The sequence below is a fragment of the Mesoplodon mirus genome (assembly GCF_964341445.2).
Source record: "Mesoplodon mirus genome assembly, chromosome: 12".
NCBI classification, from domain to species: Eukaryota; Metazoa; Chordata; class Mammalia; order Artiodactyla; family Ziphiidae; genus Mesoplodon; species Mesoplodon mirus.
In genome coordinates this window covers 57,528,820-57,542,896 of record NC_138988.1, presented here as the reverse complement: position 1 = coordinate 57,542,896, position 14,077 = coordinate 57,528,820, and the positions used below count along the sequence as shown (strand labels likewise).

Below are 14,077 nucleotides of genomic sequence, written 5' to 3'. Positions count from 1 at the left end.
TAAAAATTTTTAAATGTTCATTCTACCTAAAGCAGTCTACAGATTTAATGCAGTAACTATCAAAATACCAATGACATTTTTCACAGAACTAGAACAAATAATGCTAAAATTTGTATGGAACCACAAAAGACCCCAAAGAGCCAAAGCAATCTTGAGAAAAAAGAACAAAGCTGGAGGTATCACACTTGCTGACCTCAGACTATACTACAAAGCTACAGTAATCAAAACACTATGGGGATTCTCTGGTGGCGCAGTGGTTGAGAGTCCGCCTGCCAATGCAGGGGACATGAGTTCATGCCCCAGTCCGGGAGGATCCCACATGCCATGAAGTGGCTAAGCCCGTGAGCCATGGCCACTGAGCCTGCGCATCCAGAGCCTGTGCTCCACAATGGGAGAGGTCACAACAGTGAGAGGCCCATGTACCGCAAAACAAACAAACAAACAAACAAACAGAAACCCACTATGATACTGGCACAAAACCGATACATAGACCAATGGAACAGAATAGAAAGCCCAGAAATGCAACAATGCAGATATGGCCAATTAACCTATGAAAAAGGAGGCAAGAATATACAATGAGGAAAAGACAGTCTCTTCAATAAGTGGTGTTGAGAAAACAGTTACATGTGAAAGAATAAAATTAGAACATTTTCTCACACTATATAAAAAAATAAACTGAAAATATATTAAAGATCTAAATTAAGACCAGAAACCATAAAACTCCTAGAAGAAAACATAGCCAGTGCCCTCTTTGACATAAGTCTTAGCAATATCTTTCTGGATCTGTCACCTCAGGCAAGGGAACAATAGCAAAAATAAACAAATGGACCTAATTAAACTTAAAAGCTTTAGCACAGTGAAGAAAATAATCAACAAATTGAAAAGTTAACCTACTGAATGGGAGAATATGTTTGTAAATGATACATCTGATAAGGGCTTAATATCCAAAATATATAAAGAGCTAATATAACTCAATATCAACAAAACTCAATCAAAAAACGGGCAGAATCTAGATAGACATTTCTCCAAAGAAGACATACGGATAGCCAAAAGGCTCATGAAAAAATGCTCAATACTGCTAACTATTAGAGAAATGCGAATCAAAACTACCATGAGATATCACTTCACACCAGTCGGAATGGCCATGATGGAAAAGTCTACAAATAATAAATGCTGGAGAGGGTGTGGAGAAAAGAGCACCCTCCTACACTGTTGATTGGAATGTAAATTGGTGCAGTCACTATGGAGAACAATATGGAGGTTCCTTAAAAAACTAAACATAGAGCTACCATATGATTCTGCAATCCTACTTCTGGGCGTATATCCAAGAGAAAACCATAATTCAAAAAGATACATGCACCTCAATATTCATTGCAGTACTATTTACAATAGCCAAGACATGGAAGCAACCAAAGTTCCCATCAACAGAGGAATGGATAAAGATGTGATATATAAATATATATATATATACATATATAGATAGATAGATAGATATAATGGAATATTACTCAGCCATAAAAAGAATGAAATAATGCCATTTGCAACAACATGGATGGACATAGAGATTATCATACTAATGAAGTCAGACAGAGAGAAACAAGTATCATATGATATCACTCATATGTGGAATCTAAAAATATGATACAAATGAATTTATTTACAAAAAAGAAACAGACTCACAGACATTGAAAACAAACTTATGGTTACCAAAGGGGAAAGCAGGGAAGCGATAAATTAGGAATTTGGGAGTAACATATACACACTAAAATAGGTAAACAATAAGGACCTATTGTATAACACAGGGAACTATACTCAATATTTTTTAATAATCTATATGGGAAAAGGTCTGAAAAAGAATATATGTATATATAACTGAATCACTTTGCTGTACACCTGAAACTAACAACAACATTGTAAATCAACTATATTTTGATAAAAAAATAAATTTTAAATAGATGTATTTAGAGTTCAATTTGTGAAATTAAATCCTGAGTTCACTCAAAATTCCCTCCAAAGCAGATACTGTAATAAAACAATTCTGTGGGGGAGGGGCAGTTATTGAGTGCAGGTAAGGGTGCTATTATTCAGGTAAATCTTACTCCACCAGACAGAGAAGCCATAAACAGAAGCAATTACAAGTGAAAGTATTCTCACATCCCACCCATCAAGGCACAATTATGGAAAGCTCTGTTCCTCTCATTCCCTGCCTTTGCATGCTTAGCACTTTTTTCCCTTTCACACTCCTCAGCTGCTTGGGCCTGGCAGGTAGAAAAATCCTAGTCCCTACTAGTACCAAGGCAGCCTCACAGGGAGAAAATATAGAGATGGAGAGGGAGAAGGAGCTATACGTATACACAGCATAAGTAATTCTTCTCTACTGTGACTATTAAGAAATTAATCTGATTATTAGGCACAATATAATCTATATATTCAAATGAGCACTATCCTTTCACATTTCAGACTAACAGCAAACAATCATTATTGTCTAGTGAGTGTTTACCATATGCCAGCCAGGCACTGTTACAAGCACTCAACATGCATCACCACTTTTAACCTCACAATAATCCTAGAAGTTGGGCACCATTAATATCCCCAGATTGCAGATGAGGAAACTGAGGCACAGAGAAGTCCAATAATTTTTAACCCTCAACAGCAGACCAAGGACTTAAACCCAGTATTATTCCAGAGCCTATGTTTTTAATAATGACCTTACCAACCTGCCTGTCAATATTATATTCTTTTTCCAATTATGCTCTTATTCTTGAAAATTCCTCTTTAGCAATTTCCTTTAGGGCCAATATATCAGTCACAGAAGAATAATTGTCTCAACAATTTATAACCATTCCACATTTTATTTTTCTTAAATGATAACATCTTACTTGAACGCATTATTCACTGTTCTAGTAACTATGGAAGATATAAAGATACAGCAAATAAATGGGAAAAAAATAAAATAAAACAGACCCTAGCACCAAGTATGTACTTACTGTTTCAAACTAAAAACATTCTCACTCGAGGCTTCATTGAGGCAAAAGTCAGAAAAGTTCAAAAATATGTTAGTGCTAGGAAACTGTCAATGAAATTAAAAGACAACCTACAGAATGGGAGAAAATATTTACAAATAATGCAACCAACAAAGGGTTAATATCCAAAATATACAAACAGCTCATACAACTCAATATCAAAACACAAACAACCCAAACAAAAATGGGCAGAAGTCTAAAATAGACAGTTTTCCAACGAAGACATACAGATGGTTAACAGGCCCATGAAAAGACATTCAACACTGCTAATTATTAGAGAAATGAAAATCAAAGCTGCATGAGGTACCACCTCACCCCAGTGTGAATGGTCATCATCAAAAAATCTACAAATAATAAATGCTGGAGAGGGTATGGAGAAAAAGGAGCCCTCCTATACTATTGGTGGGAGTAAATTGGTGCAGCCACTGTGAAGACATTATGGAGGATACTTAAAAAACTAAAAATAGAACTATCATATGATCCAGCAATTTCATATCTGGTTATATATCTGGAAAAAATGAGAACACTAATTTGAAAAAATACATGTACCCCAATGTTCATAGGAGCATTATTTACAATAGTGAAGACATGGAAACAATCCAAGTGTCCATCAACAGTGATTGGATAAAGAAGCTGTAGTATGTACAAGGGCATGAAACTAGAAATCTACCATGGGAAAAGAAATGAGAAAAAAAATGATTACATGGAGACTAAACAACATGCTTCTAAAAAACCAATGAGTCAACAAGGAAATCAAAATGGAAATTTAAAAATACCTTGAGACAAATGACAATGAAAACACAACCATACAAAATCTATGGGATGCAGCAAAAGCAGTTCTTAGAGGGAAGTTCATAGCAATATGACTTTCCTTAAAAAGCAAGAAAAATCTCAAATAAAAAACCTAACCTACCACCTAAAAGAATTAGAAAAGGAACAACAACAACAAAAAGTCAGTATTAGGAAGGAAATAATAAAGATCAGGGAGAAAATAAATAAAATAGAGATTAAAAAATAGAGAAGATCAATAAAACCAAGAGGTGGTTCTTTGAAATGGTAAACAAAATTAACAAACCTCTGGCCACACTCACTGAGAAGAAAAGAGAGAGAACCCAAATAAACAAAAAAAGAAGGGAAAAAGGAGAAATCTCAATTGATACCACAGAAATACAAAAAACCCTAAGAGAATGCTATGAACAACTATAAGCCAACAAATTTGACAACCTAGAAGAAATGGACAAATTTCTAAAAACATAGCCCACCAAAATTGAATCAAGGAGAAACAGATAATTTGAACAGACCAATCACTAGAAGTGAAAAAGAATCTGTAATTTTAAAACTCCCTACAAAACAAAAGTTCAGGACCAGATGGCTTCACAGGTGAATTCTTCCAAACATACAAAGAAGAACTTACACCAGTTCTTCTCAAACTCTTGTGAAAGATTGAAGAGGAGGGAATATTCCCAAACACATTCTATGAATCCACCATCACCCTGATACCAAAACCAAACAAAGACACCACCAAAAAAGAAAATTACAGGCCAATATCTTTGATGAATATAGATGCAAAAATTCTCAACAAGATATTAGCAAACTGAATCCAACAACACATAAAAAAGATCATACACCATGACCAAGTGGAATTCATCCCAAGTTCACAAGGATGGTTCAATATATGCAAATCAATCAGTGTAATACACCACATTAACAAAAGAAAAGCAAAAAACTGCATGATTATCTCAATAGAGGCAGAAAAAGTATTTGACAAAATTCAACATCCATTCATGACAAAAACACTTACCAAAGTGGGTATACAGGGAACATATCTCAACATAGTAAAAGCTATTTATGACAAACCCACAGCCAACATAATACTTAACGGTGAAAAGCTGAAAGCCTTCCTTCTAAAAGCTGGAACAAGACAAGGATGCCCACTCTCACTACTTCTATCCAAGATAGTATTGGAAGTCCTAGTCACAGAAATCATACAAGAAAAAGAAATAAAACGTATCCAAATTGGAAGGGAAGAGGTAAAATTGTCACTATATGCAGATGACAGGATACTATATATAGAAAACCCTAAGGACTCCACACAAATCTAGTAGAGCTAATAAATGAATTCAGCAAAGTAGCAGGACACAAGAGTAACATTCAGAAATTGGTTTCATTTCTTTACACTAACAATGAATTAGAAAGGGAATGTAAAAAAAAAAAAAAAAAAAAAAAAACGTTTTAAAATTGCACCAAAAAAAAAAAACCTAGGAATAAACCTGACCAAGGAGGTGAAAGACTTATATGCTGAGAACTATAAAACATTAATAAAGGAAATTAAAGAGGAGTCAAAGAAATGGAAAGATATCCCATGCTCTTGGATTGGAAGAGTTAATATTGTTAAAATGACAATACTACCCAAAGCATTCTGCAGATTTAATGTGATCCTTATCAAATTACCCATGATATTTTTCACAGAACTAGAACAAATAATACAAAAATTTATATAGAACCATAAAAAATCCAGAATTGCCAAAGCAATGTTGAGGAAAAATAAAAAAGCAGGAGGCATAATTCTCCCAGACTTCAGACAATACTACAAAACTACAGTAATCAAAACAGTGTGGTATTGGTACAAAAATAGACATATGGATCAATGGAACAGAATAGAGAGCCCAGAAATAAATCCACATGGTCAATTAATCTTTGACAAAGGAGGCAAGGATATAAAATGGGAAAAAGTTCTTCAGGAAGTAGTGCTGGGAAAGTTAGCTGCATGTAAATCAGTGAAGTTAGAATACACTCACACACCATGCACAAAAGTAAACTTAAAATGGCTTAGTGACTCAAACATAAGATGTGATACCATAAAACCCCTAGAAGAGAGCACAGGCAAAACATTCTCTGACATAAATTACAGCAGTGTTTTCTTAGGTCAGTCTCCCAAGCCAATAGAAATAAAAACAAAAATAAATAAATGGGACCTAGTCAAACTTACAAGCTTTTGCACAGCAAAGGAAACCATAAAAATGAAAAAACCTACAGGATGGGAGAAAATATTTGAAAATGATGCGACTGAGAAGGGCTTAATCTCCAAAATATACAAACAGCTCATACAACTCAACAACAAATAAACAAACAACCCAATAAAAAAATGGGCAGAAGACCTTAATAGACATTTCTCTAAAGAAGACATACAGATGGCCAGTAGGCACATGAAAGGATGCTCAATATCACTAATTATTAGAGAAATGCAAATTAGAACTACAGTGACGTATCACCTCACACTGGTCAGAATGGCTATCATCAAAAAAGTCTCCAAACAGTAAATGCTGGAGAGGGTGTGGAGAAAGGGGAACCCTCCTACACTGTTGGTGGGAATGTAAATTGGTGAAGCCACTATGGAGAACAGTATGGTGGTTCCCCAGAAAACTAAAAATACAATTACCATATGATCCAGCAATCCCAGTCCTGGGCATATACCCAGACAAAACTATAATTCAAAAAGATACATACACCCCTGTGTTCATAGCAGCACTATTCACAATAGCCAAAACATGGAAACAACCTAAATGTCCATTGACAGATGAATGGATAAAGAAGATGTGGTACACATATACAATGGAATATTACTCAGCCATAAAAAAGAACAAAATACTGCCATTTGCAGCAACATGGATGCAACTAGAGTTTATCATACTAAGTGAAGTAAGTCAGAAAGAGAAAGACAAATACCATATGATATCACTTACATGTGGAATCTAAAATATGGCACAAATGAACCTATCTACAAAGCAGAAATTCATATAGATAGAGAACAGATTTGTGGGTTCCAAGGGTTGGGTGGGAGGGAGAGGGGTGGACTAGGAGTTTGGGACTGGTAGATGCAAACTATTAAATATAGAATGGATAAACAATATGGTCCTACTGTACAGCACAGGGAACTATATCCAATCTCCTAGGATAAACCATAATGGAAAAGAATATTAAAAAACTGCATATATTTCTATAACTGAGTCACATTGCTATACAGCAGAAATTGGCACAACATTGTAAATCAACTAGACTTCACTTTAAAAAAAGAATTATGAGGGCTTCCCTGGTGGCGCAGGGGTTGAGAGTCCACCTGCCGATGCAAGGGATGCAGGTTCGTGCCCCGGTCCGGGAAGATCCCACACGCCCGGCTGGGCCCATGGGCCATGGCTGCAGAGCCTGTGCTCTGCAACGGGAGAGGCCACAACAGTGAGAAGCCCGCATACCACAAAAAAAAAAAAAAAAGAATTATGAGAGAAAGTATGTAGCTGGTATAATTAATAAAATTAGAGAATTTAAAATTGCTGCAGCTATTATGGAAAACAGTATGAAGATTCCTCAAAAAATTTATAGAACTACCATATGATCCAGGTATTCCACTCCTGGGTATTTATTCAAAGAATATGAAAACAATAATGTGAAAATTTATATTCACCTCTATGTTCATGATTTACAGTATCCAAGATACGGAAACAACCTAAGTGCCCATCAACAGATGATGGATAGAGAAGATGTGGTATATATATACAATGAAATACTACTCAGCCATAAAACAATGCAATCTTTTTATTTACAACAACATGGGTGGACCTTGAACATCTTATGCTAAATTAAGTAAGTCAGATGGAGAAAGACAAATACAGTATGATTTCACTCACATATGGAATATAAAAACAAAGAAGCAAACAAAACAAAATAAATAACCAAACCAAACAAACCTAGAGATACTGAGAACAGAGTACTGGTTACCAGATGAGAAGGGGTGGGAGGGGAGTGTGAAATGGGCAAAGGGGGTCAGTTGTATGGTGACAGATAGAAACTAAATTTTTGGTGGTGAACACACTGTACTGTATACTGAAAAAGAAATATAATAGGGCTTCCCTGGTGGTGCAGTGGTTGAGAGTCCGCCAGCCGATGCAGGGGACACGGGTTCGTGCCCCAGTCTGGGAAGATCCCACATGCCATGGAGTGTCTAGGCCCGTGAGCCATGGCCACTGAGCCTGCGCATCTGGAGCCTGTGCTCCACAACGGGAGAGGCCACAACAGTGAGATGCCCACGTACCGCAAAAAAAAAATAATAATAATAATGTTTTACACATGATACTTATGTTATAAACCAATATTACATCAATAACTTTTTTTAAATAAAAAAGAAAGATGTGGTGTATATATATATATATATATACACACACACACAATGGAATTCTACTAAGCCATAAAAAAAAGAATAAAATTCTGCCATTTGCAGCAACGTGGATGAAGCTAGAGATTATTATGCTTAGTGAAATAAGTCAGAGAAAGACATGTCATGTATGATATCACTTATATGTGGAATCTAAAAACTAATACAAATAAGTGTATAGCAAAACAAAAACAGACTCAACAGACATAGAAAACAAACTTACGGTTACCAAAGAGGAGAGGAAGTGAGGAAGTGGGGGTACTGCATTAACAAACTACTGTATATAAAATAGATAATCAACAAGGATATACTGTACTGCACAGAGAATTATACCAATGATCTTGTAATAACATATAATGGATTATAATCTGCAAAAATATGAATCACTTTGCTGTACACCTGAAACTAACAATATTGGAAATCAACTATACTTCAATTAAAAAAATATGTTAGTGCTTTAGAGCTTGATAAAAATGCACATGGATTTTTAATCACATTAAAGCACAGAATGTGGTATACATATGTACAATGGAATATTTATATTTTTCAACCATTAAAAAGAAGGAAATCTTGGCATTTTCAACAGCATGGTTGAAACTGGAGGACATTATTCTAGTTGAAATAAGCCAGACAATGTAAAAAACAAAGTTGATTTCATATAAACAGAGAGAGTAGAATGGTAGTTGCCACAGGCTGGGTGGAGGCAGAAATGGGGTGATATAGGTCAAATGGTACAAATTTTCAGTTATGAGAAGAATGAGTTCTGAGGATCTAATGTATGGCATGGTGACTATAGTTAATAACATGCTACTGTGTACTTAAAAGTCCCGAGAGTAAATCTTAGCATTCTCAGAACAACAACAAAAAAGAGTTAATTATGTGAGGTGATGGATTTGTTAATTATACTGATCTTGGTAATCATTTCACAAATGTATATCAAATCGTGTCATACACTCTAAATATATACAATTATATTTGTCAATTTTTTCCAATTACTCTTCAATAAAGTTCAAAAAAGACATTTTAAGACAAAACAAGAATAACTTATTTTCACTTTAATAATTCAAAATATTTATTAGTATTCTGTTAGTCTGCTCCTAGAGGAGCAGGGAAACAACAGTGAACAAAACAGTTAACAGCTCTACTGTTGTGGAGTTTGTGTTTTAGTGGGAGACACATGATACACCAATCAAAATACAACATAATGCCAGAGACAGACAAATGCTATGAAAAAAATAAAGGGATAGAGTCTGAAGGAGGTTGCTATTTGGGGCAGATGATCAGGAAAACCTCTCTACAGAAGGGTACATTTAACAGAGAGCAGAAGGAAGAAAGGAGGTGAGCTGCAGCTCTGGAGGAGGAGCACCCGGTGGGCGCACATTGGAAATCTGAAGGCACAGCCGAGGGGGCGGCTGACGGGGTGGAAGGTTTGTTACAGTGTGAGGGAGAAATTTCCTTTATTATATTTCCATTATTTCGGGTACTGTTCATAGTCATACAAAAGTACTGGATCACTCATATAGTAAATGTTTCTCATGAGCCTATAAACCACACTCGGGCTCAGTGCTGGGGATAGTGGCCTATCACAAAATAAATATAAAATTCCACATTGTGAAGGACAAGTGCATGGTGTGTGTAGGCCAGGGGCATCCTGCCCTGTTTTGGGGGGTTTGCCTGAGGAGACTACATTCTAGCTGAGAGGTGAAGGGTGAGAAGAGTTAACCAGATGACAAGTGGGAAAAGCAGTATTCCAGGCAGAGAGAGCAGCATGTGCAAAAGACCTGTGGTCACAGGGAACATGCAGGGAGCAGCTAAAAGTAGTGAAGTCTTGGTGGAGGTACAGCAGGAAGACGTGGCAGAGACAGAGCATGCAGGGCTTTCCTCCTGTAGCCCGACTGAGGACGTGGTCTGTGAACTGTGAGCAGCTGGAGGCTACCAAAGTGTTTTAAGTCAGTTAAGAGTCTCAGAGCTTGAAGATGCCTTAAGAACTTGAGAAGTACAGTCAGAAGTTGGGCAGGTTTCACTGTCTCTACTTGTTCAGGTTTTCCTACAGGTTTACTTTGATCCATCCAATGAAAACTTCAGCAGCTTTTAAAAAAAATTATCTAATGTAATAACATGAATGGGATTACACTAAGCAATAAAGTCTCAAAGAATTCCCATTCCAGGATTAGTCAAAGTTTTCTATTTTTATTAGATCATACTTGTTTATTATCCAGAAATCCCAAATATATGTTCTGTGAGAAACTAGCCCAAAATGTTTCTCAGAGTGTCAAACTCTAAATTCTGCTCTGAAAATGCAGTTGAAGGAAGGGTACAGCTTTGGACTCTGGAATTGGAGTAAGATGTAGAGATAAAAAATGGAACCAAGGGGCTTCCCTGGTGGCGCAGTGGTTGAGAGTCCGCCTGCCGATGCAGGGGACGCGGGTTCGTGCCCCGGTCCGGGAGGATCCCACATGCCGCGGAGCGGCTGGGCCCGTGAGCCATGGCCGCTGGGCCTGCGCGTCCGGAGCCTGTGCTCCGCAACGGGAGAGGCCACAGCAGTGAGAGGCCCGAGTACCAAAAAAAAAAAAAAAAAAAAAAAAAAAAAAAATGGAACCAAGGACCATATTTGGAGATTATTCTCCATGAAGGATAATAAAGACCTGCCTAATAATGATAATAATCAGATAAGAAATAAGGTGAGATAATAATCAGATAAGGAAAGGTTTTATGGAACTTCTGTTCCAGCACAATCAGTCCAGTGCCCACAAACCACTTATCTAGCAGCTGAGGTATAAAGAATGCTCTGATGGGACTTCCCTGGTGGTGCAGTGGGTAAGATTCCAAGGTCCCAATGCAGGGGGCCTGGGTCTGATCCCTGGTCAGGGAAATAGATCCCACATGCATGCCACAACTAAGAGTTCACATGCCACAGCTAAGGAGCCCGCCTGCCACAAGTAAGGAGCCCATGTGCTGCAACTAAGGAGACTGCCGGCTGCAACTAAGGAGCACACGTGCCACAACTAAGGAGCAGGAGAGCCACAACTAAGGATCCTGCCTGACAAAACTAAGGAGCCCATGTGCTGTAACTAAGGAGCCTGCCAGCTGCAACTAAGGAGCCCACCAGCTGCAACTAAGACACAGTGCAGCCAAATAAATAAATAACAAATATTAAAAAAAAAAAAAGAATGCTCCCAGGCACTTCCTGAGAAAGTTGATAAAGAACTTTCTGCTATTAAATAAGTTAATACCCGAGGAAGCAAAGGCAAAAGCAAAGAGCAAAATGATATGGAAACATCAAACTCTGGGGAACATGGAGAGCTGGGGCAGGCACCCTAGGTCCACATGAATTGGCTCAGAGGAGCTCATAAGAATTACACAAAGATTACAGAATGTGGAGAGAAATATCCTGGAAATAGATAAAGGGGACAATTCAAGAAAAGGCATGAAGGTATGAGACTCAGGGCAGAGACTGTGAAAGATATTTGTTTTACTTTTGTTCAATTCACAAACTCAGAGAAAACCCATAGGGAAGGATATAAAAATATTCAAAAGTAACTGGACATGTCAAACAATATATTAGGAAACATCTTAAATTTGGAACAATTAGAATTTGAGAGATTATACAGCTGACATTTCTAGTGCATGTCCTTGACATACAGTGAACAAGGTCCCATGACTCTCTGCCTGGGGGCTTACTCCCAGCCACCCCAGGAGGCCAGGAGTGACTGAAGGTCACCCATGGAGTAGCCCTTAGCCACTTGTGACTGAGAAAAGAAAAAAAAAAAAAACCCTACTTTTAATTTGGCATATAGGACAACTCTGAAACATCTCGTGCACTGTATCCCAGATAATAATCTACGGATCTGATTTTTTTAAAAATAAATTTATTTATTTATGGCTGTGGTTGGTCTTCGTTGCTGTGTGTGGGCTTTCTATAGTTGAGGCGAGTGGAGGCTACTCTTAGTTGTGGTGCGCAGGCTTCTCATTGTGTTGGCCTCTTACTGTGGAGCACCAGGCTCTAGGCATGCAGTCTTCAGTAGTTGCAGCATGCAGCCTCAGTAGTTGTGGCTCACGGGGTCTAGAGCACAGGCTCAGTAGTTGTGGTGCATGGGCTTAGTTGCTCCGTGGCATGTGGGATCTTCCAGGACCAGGGATCGAACCCGTGTCCCCTGCATTGGCAGGCGGATTCTCAACCACTGCGCCACCATGGAAGCCTGGATCTCATTATTAATGTTTCCTGTACTGGCTGCTTTCCCTTCTCTGTCTCGTTTCCTCCCCCCCCACCCCCCACCACTATTCCATGGAACCACCTACTGAATAAACTACTTCACTTGGATTCTTGTCTGTTTGAAAATCCCAAAGTAAGAAAGTAATGGAATGTAATTTAGAACTGAGCTCTTTTAACTCTGGCTTGTGAGGCTAAGTTTATTGTAAAACCTTGTATTATAAAATACAAGGGGCATACAACCAGGAGAGAGGAAGGTGGGATAAGGGAGTAGAAATAAATATTTTAAAGCAATTTAAAAGAACAAAGAGCTTGATAGAAAGATGAATGGTCATACATTTGTGATATTCCTAAGTGAAATAATACCTTAACTGTATTAGGAGGTTCAGCTTTCCTAACTCTGTAGTTAATTTAAAAATTAAAAGAAAATATGAATCCATCTTTGGGCTAATAAAACAAAATAGTTGTCATGTTTTAGATTTCTTCTTACATACTCTATAGATTTCCTGCCCCCCACCTCAACACACACACAAAATTATCATAATAGCGATTCTAAACTGAATTCACAGTCTTGGGAATAAATGTGCTTATTTTTATTTTGTATTTTATTTGTTCTGTAATTTTGATTGACAATCAAATCTGTTCAGGAATATATGATTATTTAACACTTTTATGATTAAGCTTTTATTATTTTTGGAAAAGAATATAAAGTAGAACAAATGAAAACTATTATTCCAGCAACAAGTAATGGGTGAGTCATATCCTTATTATTAAGAGATAAAGTGCACAGATAAACTATCAGTTTTCAAGGTACAATATTAGCCTGGCCACGAATCTCTGCAGCCTCCCATGAAGCTAGTTTCAAAAACAAAGATGTAAGAAATTTCTAGCAAAATAAACGAAAATTCACTCCTTAAAAACACTATTTTGCACATTCTTATATGAAAGGACTTTGTAAAATAGGGCTGTTATTTCCAAATTCCACCCTCCTTGGAGAAGATTCATTCTGAATCCTACCCCCAGGACTCTGCTGCACAATAGACTAGATTAAAGAAAGAAGATAGAAGTGTCTTGATTGCTTGACTCGACGAATGAAATTTCAGAATATTTCCCTGAAGTCTGCTGCATCTACGGACTACCATATCTGTTGGCTAATTTCGACAGATTCAGACAAATTATATGTGATCAGCAAAAGAAGATTCTCACTTCATGATAATTAATGGATTGCAAAGGAACCCTAAAAAGCATGCTAAAAAAGTCTCAATTCATCAAAATAATGCTCATTAACCCAAGAAGCACGAACTTTGTAAATATATGTGTAAGTATATATATCATCATTTATTCATTCACATAATAAAATTTATTCAGCACCTATTATTTGCCAGATGCTGGGACAGGTATTAGGACATTAAAACCCTTTCCTTGACCTTGAATGTCTATAGATGGAAAGAGAGTAAAAGAATCATATATACAATAGATGCAATAAAATGTTCCAAGTGTCATATTGCGTAGCAAGTCTACTAATTCATTCACAGATTCATTCAACAACTCTGTAAACCTACTGTGTGCTAAAGATCACTTCAATTACAAGTAATTGAGGGGCAGAGTTACCTTAAAGGAAAGATAATTTGTTATTTT

The 14,077-nt window shown here is 37.1% G+C and overlaps 1 protein-coding gene across 1 annotated transcript in view; it reads right to left on the bottom strand.

Moving 5' to 3' along the window:
* Positions 1-14,077, bottom strand: part of NEK10 (NIMA related kinase 10) — a 319,052-nt gene that overhangs the window by 179,579 nt on the left and 125,396 nt on the right.